The sequence below is a fragment of the Tachyglossus aculeatus genome, chromosome 21 (genome assembly GCF_015852505.1).
Source record: "Tachyglossus aculeatus isolate mTacAcu1 chromosome 21, mTacAcu1.pri, whole genome shotgun sequence".
NCBI classification, from domain to species: Eukaryota; Metazoa; Chordata; class Mammalia; order Monotremata; family Tachyglossidae; genus Tachyglossus; species Tachyglossus aculeatus.
Genome location: NC_052086.1, coordinates 62,851,214 through 62,864,562, shown reverse-complemented (window position 1 = coordinate 62,864,562; position 13,349 = coordinate 62,851,214).

Below are 13,349 nucleotides of genomic sequence, written 5' to 3'. Positions count from 1 at the left end.
TGTTAGGGTGGATAGAGCTAATCAGATTAGACGCAGTCCCTGTCCCAAATGGGGCTCACAGTCTTAATCCCCATTTTACAGAGGAGGGAAGTGAGACACCAGAAAAGTGAAATGACTTGTCCGAGGTCACCCAGCAGACAAATTGCGGAGCTAGGATTAGAACCCAAGTCTTTCTGGCTCCCAGGCTCGTGCTCTGTCCAGTAGACCACACTGCTTCTCTTTGGGACTGCCAACTTGGCCGGCAAACATCCCTGTAGACCAAGTTCCCTCCCTTCCCCACAAAGGGTGGTTCACTGGGGCTCCTAGAAGCCACACACCAATCAACCCCGTGCATTCATGTTAAAAACGAATGAACCGACACTGACGAGGATAAAGGTGAATTTTAGCCTGCACGTTTTAGAGAAAACTATTATGTGAAACTGCCAGAATTCTCTGGCCAAATCTTCATGCGTCTAGATTGTGACCCAGCTTTGGTTGGTAATTTGCGGCCAGGGAGCTCATTCCTATAATAATCATGTGACTGAGGGTGATCACACGGAATGGACAGAGCAGCTGGAGGTCAACGTTTTGAGGAATGCCACAGTTTACTGAATCACACCTGTGAAGACACGGTGTAAATGACAAGCTCTTCACGGGCCCCTCTAAATCCTCTGCACTCGGGGTGCAACCCCAGGACACCAGCTAAACAAAACTGCCTTCCAAGAAACTCAGAGTGCTTCTCCAACTCTGACTCATTAAATCTTGAAATTTCCCGGTCCTACGGGAAGGAGAAAAGTAGGATGAGCTCTAGAGAGTAGAACTGAAATGATCTGCTTCTTAACACACAGCCCATTATTAGCATCCAACTCATGGCTCTCAACTTGTTTGCTTCATTCATTCATTGAACAAACAGCAAACAGACACATTCCCTGCCCACAACGAGTTCACAGTCTAGTAGGGGAGACAGACATTAATATAAATAAATAAATAAATGACTGGTATATATATATACATGTGTCCTGTGGGGCTGGAAGGGAGGATGAATGATGAAAGCAAGTCACAGCAATGCAGAAGGGAGTGAGAGGAGAGGAGAGGAGGGCTTACTCAGGGAAGACTTCTTGCTGCGACCCCGTTGTGCAGTGCTGCTGCTACTGGCATGACTAATTCCCAGTCAGTATAGCTTCTAAGAAGTCTGGTTTATTGGGCATAAATCAGTCAAGGGGTGGCTTAGTACAGCTTAGTTTAGCAAGTACAGTGTCTCGCACACAGTAAATGCTCAATAAATAGGATTGATTGATAAGCTAAAACTTGGAATATTGTGGCCCATGTCTCTTCTTTCCTCCACAGCTCTGCTAAATGATGGTATTTGTTAAGCACTTACTATGTGCCAGGCACTGTACTAAGCACTAGGGTGGTGAAGCAGCGTGGCTCAGTGGAAAGAGCATGGGATTTGGAGTCAGAGGTTGTGGGTTAGAATCTCGGCTCCGCCACATGTCTGCTGTGTGACCTTGTGCAAGTCACTTAACTTCCTGGAGCCTCAGTTACCTCATCTGTAAAATGGGGATGAAGACTGTGAGCCCCATGTGGGACAACCTGATCACTTTGTATCCCCCCCCCCAGTGCTTAGACCAGTGCTTTGCATATAGTAAGCGCTTAACAAATGCCATCATTATAGGGAAACAGCATGGTTCAGTGGAAAGAGCACGAGCTTTGGAGTCAGAGGTCATGGGTTCAAATCCCAGCTCTGTTAATTGTCAGCTCTGTGAATTTGGGCAAGTCACTTAACTTCTCTGGGCCTCAGTTACCTCATCTGCAAAATGGGGATTAAGACTGTGAGCCCCCTGTGGGACAATCTGATCACTTTGTAGCCTCCCCAGCACTTAGAACGATGCTTTGCACATAGTAAGTGCTTAATAAATGCCATCATTATTATACAAGCAAATCAGGTTGGACATAGTCCCTGTCCTTTGTGGGGCTCACAGTCTTAATTCCCATTTTCCAGAGGAGGGAACTGGGGCCCAGAGAAGTGAAATGACTTGCCCAGAGTCACACAGCAGACATGTGGAGGAGCCGGGATTAGAACCCATGACATTCTGACTTTTAGGCCTGTGCTCTATCCACTGCACCCTGCTGCTTCTCATAGCCCTCCCCCATTATATATCTATCTATTGATCAATAGATAGATGATAGATAGATAGATGATAGAGATAGATAGATAGATATAGATCGATCGATAGATAGATAGATATAAATAGATAGATGATAGATAGATAGATGTTTATATATTTTTGTAGCCTGCTTGCTGAACTGGTCCGATCCAGGTGTTGCTATTGGTTTGCGCTTTGATTGTTCTCTCTTTAGAATTCACTTAAAACCGCAGAAGGAAAGTTACACCCCTTCTGATTATACCAACAACTGTTTTACACGGCTTGAAATGTAATCTTGAGCATACTCTATTTTATTCTTTAATATGTCTCCAAGACCTTGAATAATAGCTGTTTTTATTATAAAGCAAATAGCACTTTCCCACTTGACTTTATTATACTTAGTAATAAGAGAAAACACTTATGTTTCTGGTCTTAGGGAGATGAGCAAACGGTTCCAGAGGTTCTACTTTAATTAGCACAACTTGAACAGAAGAATCAAAGTCCCTGGTTTCAGCCAAGAAGCTCTGGTTTATGGAAGGGTGCACGGGCCTATAGTGGGGCTCCTCAGTGTGTTAGAAAAATTAAAATTAGAACTGAGATGCAGTATGGTCTAGCGGAAAGAACAAGAGGCCTGGGAATCAAAGGATGTGAGTTCTAATCCCACCTTTTCCACATGTCGGCTGTGTGACCTTGAGCACGTAGCTTTATTTCTCTGTGTGTCAGTTCTCTCATCTGTAAAGTGGGGATTAAGACCGTGAGCCCCAGGTGGGGCAGGGACTGTGTCCAACCTGATTAACCTGTATCTACCCCAGCACTTAGTACAGTGCCTGGCACATAATAAGCACCTTACAAAGACCATTCAAAAAATGTAATATATGGAGGAACCCTTGTGAGGGAAGGCGGGGGTGAAGGAGAGAGAAGAAGCGTGGCCTAGTTCCCTCATCTGTAAAACGGGGATTAAGACTGTGAGCCCCATGTGGGACAGGGGCTGTGACTAACATAATTAGCTTGTATCTACCCCAGTGCTTAGAACAGTGTTTGGAACATAGTAGGCACTTAACAGATACCATCATCATCAAGGACAGGTGTTATAGGGAATCAATCAATCAATCGTATTTGTTGAGCGCTTACTGTGTGCGGAGCACTGTACTAAGCGCTTGGAAAGTACAAGTTGGCAACATATAGAGACGGTCCCTACCCAACAGTGGGCTCAAAGAGTAACTGGGAGAAAGGGCTAAAAGGAAAGAGGGGAGGGTGCTTTCTCCTTTCTACTTATCCTCTACTCTCCCTTTTGTTCAAACACTTTGCTCCTCTAAGTCCTCCTATTCCGTGGGCCTCATTCTAGTCCCCACCACCACTGACCTCTTCAAAACACTTTCCCTTCTGGGATTCCGTCCCAGTTCTCATCTAGCAAATCGCTGCTCTCCGCATCTTTAAACCCCTTCTGAAATCCTACCCCTTCCAGGAGGCCTTCCCTGATTAATCTCTCATCTCCCCACATGACTCTCCAGCATTTCCCCTTCACCCATGCACTTAGATTCTTACACCCTCCTCCCCTCGCCCCCAGTGTTGCACTAATATACCTATCTTTCTGGAGTTTACACCTGTAAATACCATTGCTACAGAGCACAGGTCTGGGAGTCAGGTTCTAATCCTGCCACCACCACTTGCCTGCTGTTTGACCCTTGGGCAGGTCACTTCACTTCTATGTGCTTCAGTTCCCTCATCTGTTAAATGAGAATTAAGACTCTGAACCCCAGTCAGGACAGGGACTGTGTCCAACCTGATTTGCTGGTATCCACCTCAGTGCTTAGTACAGTGCCTGGCACATAGTAAGTGCTTAACAAACACCACAATTATTATTATTACCAGTAATTGTATGTCTCCCTCATTAGATTGCAAGCAGTATGAGGATAGGGATCATGTCTATCACCCCTAACGAGTTCTCCCAATCACTTAGTACAGTGCTCTGCTCTGATTGGGTAATAATAATTTTGGCATTTGTTACGCGCTTATTATGTGCCAAGCACTGTATTAAGTGCTGGGGTGGATACAAACAAGCAGGGTGGGACACAGAGCCTGTCCCGCTTGGGGCTCACAGTCTTACTCTGTAAATTAATTAATTCATTTATTCAATCGTATTTATTAAGCACTTACTGTGTGCAGAACAGCATGGCTCAGTGGAAAGAGCACGGGCTTTGAAGTCAGAGGTCATGGGTTCAAATCCCGGCTCCACCACTTGTCAGCTGTGTGACCTTGGGCAAGTTACTTAACTTCTCTGGGCCTCAGTTCCCTCATCTGTAAAATGGGGATGAAGACTGTGAGCCCCATGTGGGACAACATGATTACCTTGTATCTACCCCAGCGCTTAGAACAGTGCTTGGCACATAGTAAGCGCTTAACAAATACCAACATTATTATTATTATTATTATTATTATTATTATTATTATTACTAAGTGCTTGGGAAGTATAAGTCTGCAACATATAGAGACAGTCCCTACCCAACAACGGGCTCACAGTCTAGAAGGGGGAGACAGACAACAAAACAAAACATGTGGACAGGTGTCAAGTCGTCAGAACAAATAGAATTAAAGCTAGATGCACATCATTAACAAAATAAATAGAATAGCAAATATGTACAAGTAAAATAGAGTAATAGATCTGTACAAACATATATATAGGTACTGTGGGGAGGGGCAGGAGGTAGGGCTGGGGGAATGGGGAGGAGGAGAGGAAAAAGGGGGCTCAGTCTGGGAAGGCCTCTTGGAGGAGGTGAGCTCTCAGTAGGAATCAATACTACTGATTGATTGATTGATTGGGAAAAGCAGGGGAAGAAGAAAGGGTAATCACGCTCTTCTGATCCCTTGCTGCCACCCACCACAAGCCACCTCATGGCATATCTGGCACCTGGGCCAGGAAAGGCCAGTTGAGTGGGAGCCAGGGCTACTGGTGAGGTGCCAGGGGAAGGCAGTGCGGGGGTTCAGCCAGCCAGCTCCGCAGTCATGGCCAAGTTTACCAGGCAGCTCCTTCAATCAAGCAATCAAGCGTGCTTGCTGTGTGCAGAGCATTCATTCATTCAATCGTATTTACTGAGCGCTTGGGAGAATAAAATACAACAATAAACAGACACATTCCCTGCCCACAACAAGCCTACAGTCTAGCACTTGGGAGAGTACAATATAACACAGCTGGTAGTCACATGCCTTGCCCAGAGTGAGTTTCCAGTCTAGGGGTTGAGTCAGTGATAAATATAAAGCACTAGAGAAGCAGCGTGGCTCAGTGGAAAGAGCTGGGTTCAAATCCCAGCTCTGCCAATTGTCAGCTGTGACTTGGGGCAAGTCACTTAACTTCTCTGGGCCTCAGTTACCTCATCTATAAAATGGGGGTTAAGACTGTGAGCCCCCTAAGGGACAACCTCATCACCTTGTAACCTCCCCAGTGCTTGGAACAGTGCTTTGCACATAGTAAGTGCTTAATAAATGCCATTATTATTATTATTATTATAAATACATAAATCCTTGTCCATGAGCTACCTAAACTGGACTAAAATAGTAGCAGTGGCATTTTTGGGTAATTTTGGTGGCATTTATTAAGCACTTACATTGTGCCAAGCGCTGGGGTAAATCCCTGCCCCTCAACACAGGACTCACCGCCTTAGACGGAGACAGAACAGATATTTTATCCCCCTTTTTACTGATGAGGAGACTGAAGTAGAGAAAGGTTTAAGTGACTAGCCCAAGGTCACCCATCAGATGGGCGGTGAAGCTGGACTCCTGACTCACAGTCCCCATCTCTTTCCACTAGACCACACTGCCCCCCTGAGAGGTGTGTGTGTGTGTGTGTATGTGTGTGTGCGCGCATGCTCTGTGCTGAACACTGTATTATTATTATTATTATAATGGCACTTGTTAAGCACTTACTACGTGCAAAGCACTGTTCTAAGCGCTGGGGGGGGGATACAATGTGATCAAGTTGTCCCACGTAGGGCTCACGGTCTTAATCCCCATTTTTACAGATGAGGGAACTGAGGCTCAGAGAAGTTAAGTGACTTGCCCAGGTCACACAGCAGACTTGTGGTGGAGCCAGGATTCGAACCCATGACCTCTGACTCCAAAGCCCGGGCTTTTTCCACTGAGCCACGCTGCTTCTCTTAAGTATCTTGTGTCTACCCCAGCGCTTACAGCAGTGCTTGCCCCGTTGTGGGCAGGGAATGTGCCTGTTTGTTGTTCTGCTGTCCTCTCCCAAGCGCTTAGTCCAGTGCTTTGTGCACACAAAGCGCTCAGTAAGTACGACTGAATGGATAATAATAATAATGTTGGTATTTGCTGAGCGCTTACTATGTGCCAAGCACTATTCTAAGCGCTGGGAGGGCGGGGGGATACAAGGTAATCAAGGTTGTCCCACGTGGGGCTCACAGTCTTCATCCCCATTTTCCAGATGGGGGAACTGAGGCCCAGAGAATAAAAATAATAACGGCTTACTTTGTACCAAGCACTGTTCTAAGCACTGGGAGGCTACAAGGTGATCAGGTTGTCCTACGGAGGGCTCACAGTCTTAATCCCCGTATTCGGGTCTAGGTCAGACATGAAACCTCATTCAGCATAGCCTCCCCAGTGTTTGAACACTCCCTTGGGCTGCCAGTTGACAAGTCTCCATGGTTTCCAGTCTCAGCTCCCACAGTGCCTGGGGGGCGGAAGGAGTCTATTTCAGGTTCAAAGTCCCCCGTGTCTCATACAGAGTCCACAGTGGTCTGGTGGCCCCTAGCTCTCCTGCCCCTCCTGCATTTCCTGTCTCCAGCGGGGCCGCTCCCGTGATGGGCTACGAATCACCAGAGGAAACAGTCCAAGTATGTTGGAGGGAATGAGAGGTCACGAAAAGGGTAGAGGCCTGAATTATTGAACTATGATGAATCTATTCTAGTTGCCAATGAAAACAACTAGAATAGCCACTGTTCAATCAACAGAGGCTTCCTGGCAGGGCTTAAACCTAAGAGTGGCCTAGTGAATAGAACCCGGGCCTGGAAGACATAAGGACTTGGGTTCTAATCCCAGCTCCTCTAATTTGTCTACTGGGTGACCTTGAGCAAGTCACTTTACTTCTCTGTGCCTCAGTTCCCTCCTCTGTAGATGTGGGATTAAGACTGTGAGCCCCACATGGGTCATGGACTATGTCCAACCTGATTAACTTGTACCTATGCCTGTGCTTAGTATAGTGCCTGGAACATAGTAAGCACTTAACAAATGCCATAAACAATATAGATATCTCTCAGGGCCTCACATTTGATACTTTTTTTTGTGGTGAATGCAGTGGGGAGGGTATGGAGAAGGAAGAGTCCGTGTCTTTTCCCTAGCATGAGAGCTGCCTCCTACTCAACAAAGACTTCCTTCAGGTACCATAGAATATTGGGAACTTTTAGAGGTCATCTAGTTATAGTCATCTGCCCATCTCTCAGCAGGACCATGTCTCCTAGATGGAAACTGCTTCACCTTTTCTGAAATGCCTTAAGGAGGAGAAGGGGAAGCCACAACCTTCCTTAGTAGCAATCTAATGGTCTGTGACTTTGCATTTTGTAAGGATGATAAAGACAGGAGACTGGATGGTGGAAGAGGTCCATGTGAAATGTGGTCCACGTTTGGGCCATTTCCATCCTCCTCCTCCTCCTCATTATTATTGCTGTTGTTCTTGCTATTGTTATTGTGACTAGTATTATTGTATTTACTATAGTTATTAATCACAATGCACTGGGGTCTTGTCTTGTCTTATGCCGTTGAGTCGTTTCCAACCCATAGCGACCCCACGGACACATCTCTCCCAGAACGCCCCACTCTCCACCTGCAAGCGTTCTGGTAGTGTATCCATAGAGTTTTCTGGGTAAAAATCCGGAATTGGTTTACGATTGCCGCCTTCCTTGCAGTAAACTCAAGTATCGGCCCTCGACTCTCTTCGCATGCCACTGCTGCCCAGCATGGGTGAGTTTTGACTTCTGGAAGATCGCCTTCCACTCACTAGCCACTGGCCAAGGTAGGAATGGAATGGGTAGGCCTCTGCTTGACTCTCCCTCCCATAGCTGAGACTGGTAGAGGACTGGAAACTCTCCAGGTACGACCCTGAGAGGGGAAGCATTGGGGTAAATACAAGATAATCAAATGAGACAAAGTCTCTTTTCCACATGAAGCAGCATGGCCTAGAGGAAAGAATGAAGATCTGGAAGTCGGAAGAACCTGGGTTCTAATCCCAGCTCTTCCACTTGTCTACTCTGTGACCTTAGGCAAGTCACTTAACTTCTCTGTTTTCAGTTACCTCATCTGTTAAATGGAAATCAAAATGCTGAACCCTTTGTGGGACAGGGACTATGTAACTTGTAGCTCACCCATCACTTAGGAGAGTGCCTGGCACGTATTAAGCGCTTAACAAATACCATAAAAAAAATGAAGTCACAGTCCAAGAAGTAGGGAGAGCAAGGATCTTATCCCCATTTTACAGATGAGGAAATTGAGGCTCAGGGAGGTTAAGTGACTTAGGTCCTAGGTCTCTCAGCAAGGTAGTGGTAGAGCCGAGACCAGGACCTGATTCTCAGTCCTGCGTCCTTTTTCATTGGGCCACACTGCCTTTTCAGCCAAGTCCATCCTAGGTCTCAGGGTCGGCTATTCCTTGCCTCATGCTTTTTCCTTTCTTGGCATTCTTGGTCACTTGGAGACCAAGAATAAATCATGGGATCTCTGCCTGAGGCTTGGAGGACTTTTATTTTTTTAAGCAGAAGCCTGAATATGAGAACAGAATGTCTTTTGGTGGAATCTAATTGCGTTTTACATAATACAGCATGAAAAGTCCTTTACTCTTTATGGAGAACTGAGCTCTATTTAAAGAAATGGTGTTTTTCTGCAAGTACACTGCATTAATTTCCTTCTCTAGTTACAGGCGGATAATACATGCCGGATTTTTAAGCAGTTTAGCCAGCACAAATTTGTTCCCAAATACACAAGATGCAATCAATATAAGTAATCAGTTCAAAAACAAAGAACATCATCCTGCTAAATTAATCGTCAAATCATTACTTCAGGGGTATCATCAAAATCTCATGACTAAAAGTAGCAGGAGACTCACTGAATAGCTATCCTTGTTATCTACCATAAAACTGGATTCTTCTACACCCTACAACTCTGGGACAATGAGGTGGCTAAAGCCATAGTTATAGGGATTAATTAAGCCTGTAAAATAGCACTTGTGATCCTTTTAGACTTAAGGTATTATTTACTATTTATATAAATAGTATCTGGGTTATCCAGCCTCAAATAAACCATTTTCCTCACTCCTAAATGCATTGTTATGTTGTGTTCTAACATGGATGTTGGGGAAGCTTTGTAAAATGGAGGGTGGAACCATTTTCTCCACCCATTATTTAACTTCAGTTAATGATCATAATAACAATAATAATAATTATAATTTAAAAAATGATAATATTTGTTAATCACTCGTGTGTAAAACAGTGAACAAAGCACTGAGGTAGATACAAGATAATCAGGTCCCACAGAGGGCGAACAGGCAATGAATCCCCATTTTGCTGATGAAGTAACTGAGGCACAGATCAATTAAGTGACTTGCCCAACGTTACATAGCAGGTAAATGGCAGAGCCGGGACCGCAACCCAGGTCTTCTGACTTTCAGGCCTGTGCTCTTTCTTCTTCTCAACCACTCAAACTTTTCTCTAAACCCCTCAGATTTTTTTTGATTCATTGTCCAGTTCTCAACTTCACATTGCACAAGTAGGCTGTGAGCAGAGATTCCTGTTTCCCTCTTTATATGTCCCTAGTTTGACTAGAAAATTAATTTGTGAATTCAGCGCATATGGCTCAAAATAAAATGTACAGTGATTTTAATTGATTCCCCTGGCAAGTGCCCAGTATTCATGTATCTCAAACGGAATTTCCTCTAACTCAGGAACTTAGCTCTCATTTTTTATTATTACTATTATTATGAATAATAATAAGAATTGTGGTATTTGTTAAGCATTTACTTTGTGCCAGGCATTGTAGTTAGCACTGGGGTGGATACAAGCAAATTGGGTTGGACACAGTCCTTGTCCCATGTGGGGCTCACAATCTCAATCCCCATTTTACAGATGAGGTAACTGAGGCACAGAGAAGTGAAGTGACTTATCCAAGGCAGACAAGTGGCAGAGTTAAGATTAGAACTAATGACCTTCTGATTCCCAGGCCTGTGTTCTTCCTTGGCCCAGGAGTGACTATAGAACTCCCTGTGCAGCCAGTGGTGTTTCCTAGCCTCATTCATTCAATTGTATTTATTGAGCACTTACTGTGTGCAGAGCACTGTGCTAAGCGACTATTGGTTTCCCCCAGCCTCCACTCTGAGGCCTGGTTTTCTTGTCTGAGGAAGCCAATTTTGTTGCCATCCCAAGTGCAGTGGTTGAAAGTGTTTCTTTTCAGAATCACTTGCTCGTCCCTGTGAGAAACATCACAGCCTAGTGGAAAGAGCACAGAGGTGGGAGTTAGGAGATCAGGGTTCTAATCTCAGATTCACCACTTGCCTGCTGTGTGACCTTGGCCAAATCAATTAACTGCTCTGGGTCTCAGTTTCTTCATCTGTAAAATAGGGATTAATGTCCCATTCTCCTTGCCCTTTAGAATGTGAGCCCCTTGCGGGACAGGGGCTGTGTCTAATCCGATCGTAATATATCTATCCCAGTGCTTAGCACAGTGATGGCACCTAGTAAGTGTTTAACAAATATCACAATAATTATTATTAAATGTGGTGCCCTGAACTGTTTCCTAGAGTAGACGGGTTCCAAATCTTCCATTTCTCTGGGAACCTCAGGTGGCAACAGTGAGGTGGAAAAGCAGGGGCTGTTGAATGATGCTGGGATTTCTGCTAAATAGATCTACCTTCCATGGAGACCACCATTTATGGGCTTCACAGCTTTACCTATCCCTAGAGGCTGAAAGGATTTTCAGTTGCATCAGGCCCATAATGATCTCACAGCATCCCACAGGCTAGGAGGTGATGACAGACAGCTTGTTTCCATTCCCATTTGTTTTCCTTATGATCACATCCATGACCCATCAGGTAGAGCCACCATCCAGAGTGCCTGGCTGCTGGCTCGAGCTCCATGGTAAAACGTCTGATTTTTTACTTTTATTTCCACAACTAAAGAAAAAAATACATCTAGAAAATCTCGTTAGGGAAGGAATCAGCCTTATTGCGTAGGCTTGCTTTCAAATTCGGGTTGAATGACAGGCACAGAGAAGGTTGGACAGCTAGAAAACATATGAGCACCAGATCCTTTGTTTATTCATCGCCCAAGCTCTTTAGAAATGGAAATGAGGACAGAAGAACAGAGGGATGCAAGTTAAACGCTTAGTAGAGTGCGAGCTCAGTAAGAGCTCAATAAATATGATTGAATGAAAACTTCCAAGTTCCCCCAAACTATGCCCAAAAAAAGGATGAAGTGAAAATGAAGTGTCTGACCTGAATAACTTGTATCTACCCCAGAACTTAGAACAGCTCTTGACACATAGAAAGCACTGAACAATAATAATATTAATAATAATAATAACCGAACTGTGAACCCCATGTAGAACAGGGACTGTGACTGATCTGATTAACTTCTATCTACCCCAGCGCTTAGACCAGTGCTTGACACACAGGAAGTGTTTAACACACTCAATCACCTTGCCCCCTCCTACCTCACCTTACTACTCTCCTACTACAATCCAGCCTGAACACTTTGCTCCTCTAATGCCAACTTTCTCACTCTACCTCAATCTCATCTGCCTCGCCACTGACATCTTGTCCAAGTCCTGCCTTTGGCCTGGAATCCTTTCCTTCCTTTTTTTTTTAAAGGTATTTGTTAAGAGCTTACTATATTCTAGACACTGTACTAAACGCTGCGGAAGATACAAAGTAATTGGGTTGGACAGAGCCTGTCCCACGCAGGGCTCACAGTCTCAATCCCCATTTTAAAGATGAGGTAACTGAGGCACAGAGAAGTGAAGTGATTTGCCCAAAGTCACACAGCAGACACATAGCAGAGCCGGGATTAGAACCCAGGTCTTCTGACTCTCGGACCTATGCTCTTTCCACTAGATCACGTTGCTTACTTTAGCCATGTAATACTGGGCCCCAGGAGGGAATTGGGAAGGAAGAAATCCTAATCACCTACGTTTACTCTCAGAGCTTATTAGGTTATCAAGATCCTCTGATTAAATTACCTTCTTCTATTAGCTCTCCTTCCCCTATGATATCCTATTATTAATACCATTTTTTATGAATTCGGCTTAGAGAGAGGATTGGGCTTTCCTCTTGGGTCACATGCAGGGACACTCGGATATTTTTTACCAAGTTTCAACTTCAGCTTCACCTTGTTCTGAGCTGGGGCCGTTTAGGGGAGGTGCGATAACCAAAATAATTAGAACCAAAATAACAGAGGTGGAATATTTCACACCTCTCAAAGAAGGAACAAAGGAGAGCTTAACTGGATAGTTTCAACATTTAAAGAAAAACATATTTACTAGGTAACCTATTTGGGATTTTTTTTTTAAATCTGGTAAACTTAATGCTTCTGAACTTTGGGGGATTAATGGCCCCTGGTTCCCAGACCTCCGATTTGACATCACCCAGGGACAGGACCTAGGGATACTGAGCAATTTGACACAGTGTTTACCCATGTTTGGACAACAGGGGGGACCTGGACATCCTGAAGGGGATGGTCACACCAGACTGTCACTGTGGGATCTCTCTCAAATGTCTGTCAATGTGACCTTCAGAGAAACACCTTTCTTTCAGTAGGATTAATATTCTGACCCTTTTCAAAGCCCTACTAAATCCATACCTCCTACAGGAAGCCTTCCTGAGAAATATCTCATCACACCACCCTATTTTCCCTCCTTACTCCATCACCAACACATTTAATGATGGTGTTTGTTAAGCGCTTACTATGTGCGAAGCACTGCTAAGCAATGGGGGGGGGGGGAATACAAGGTGATTGGGTTGTCCCATGTGGGGCTCCCAGTCTTAATCCCCATTTTCCAGATGAGGTAACTGAGGCACAGAGAAGGTAAGTGACTTGCCCAAGGTCACACAGCTGACAAGTGGCGGAGCTGGGATTCGAATCCACGACCTCTGACTCCTAAGCCTGGGCTCTTTCCACTGAGCCACGCACACTTGAGTCTTTACCCTCTTAGCACTTAAGTACTCCTCCCATCCCC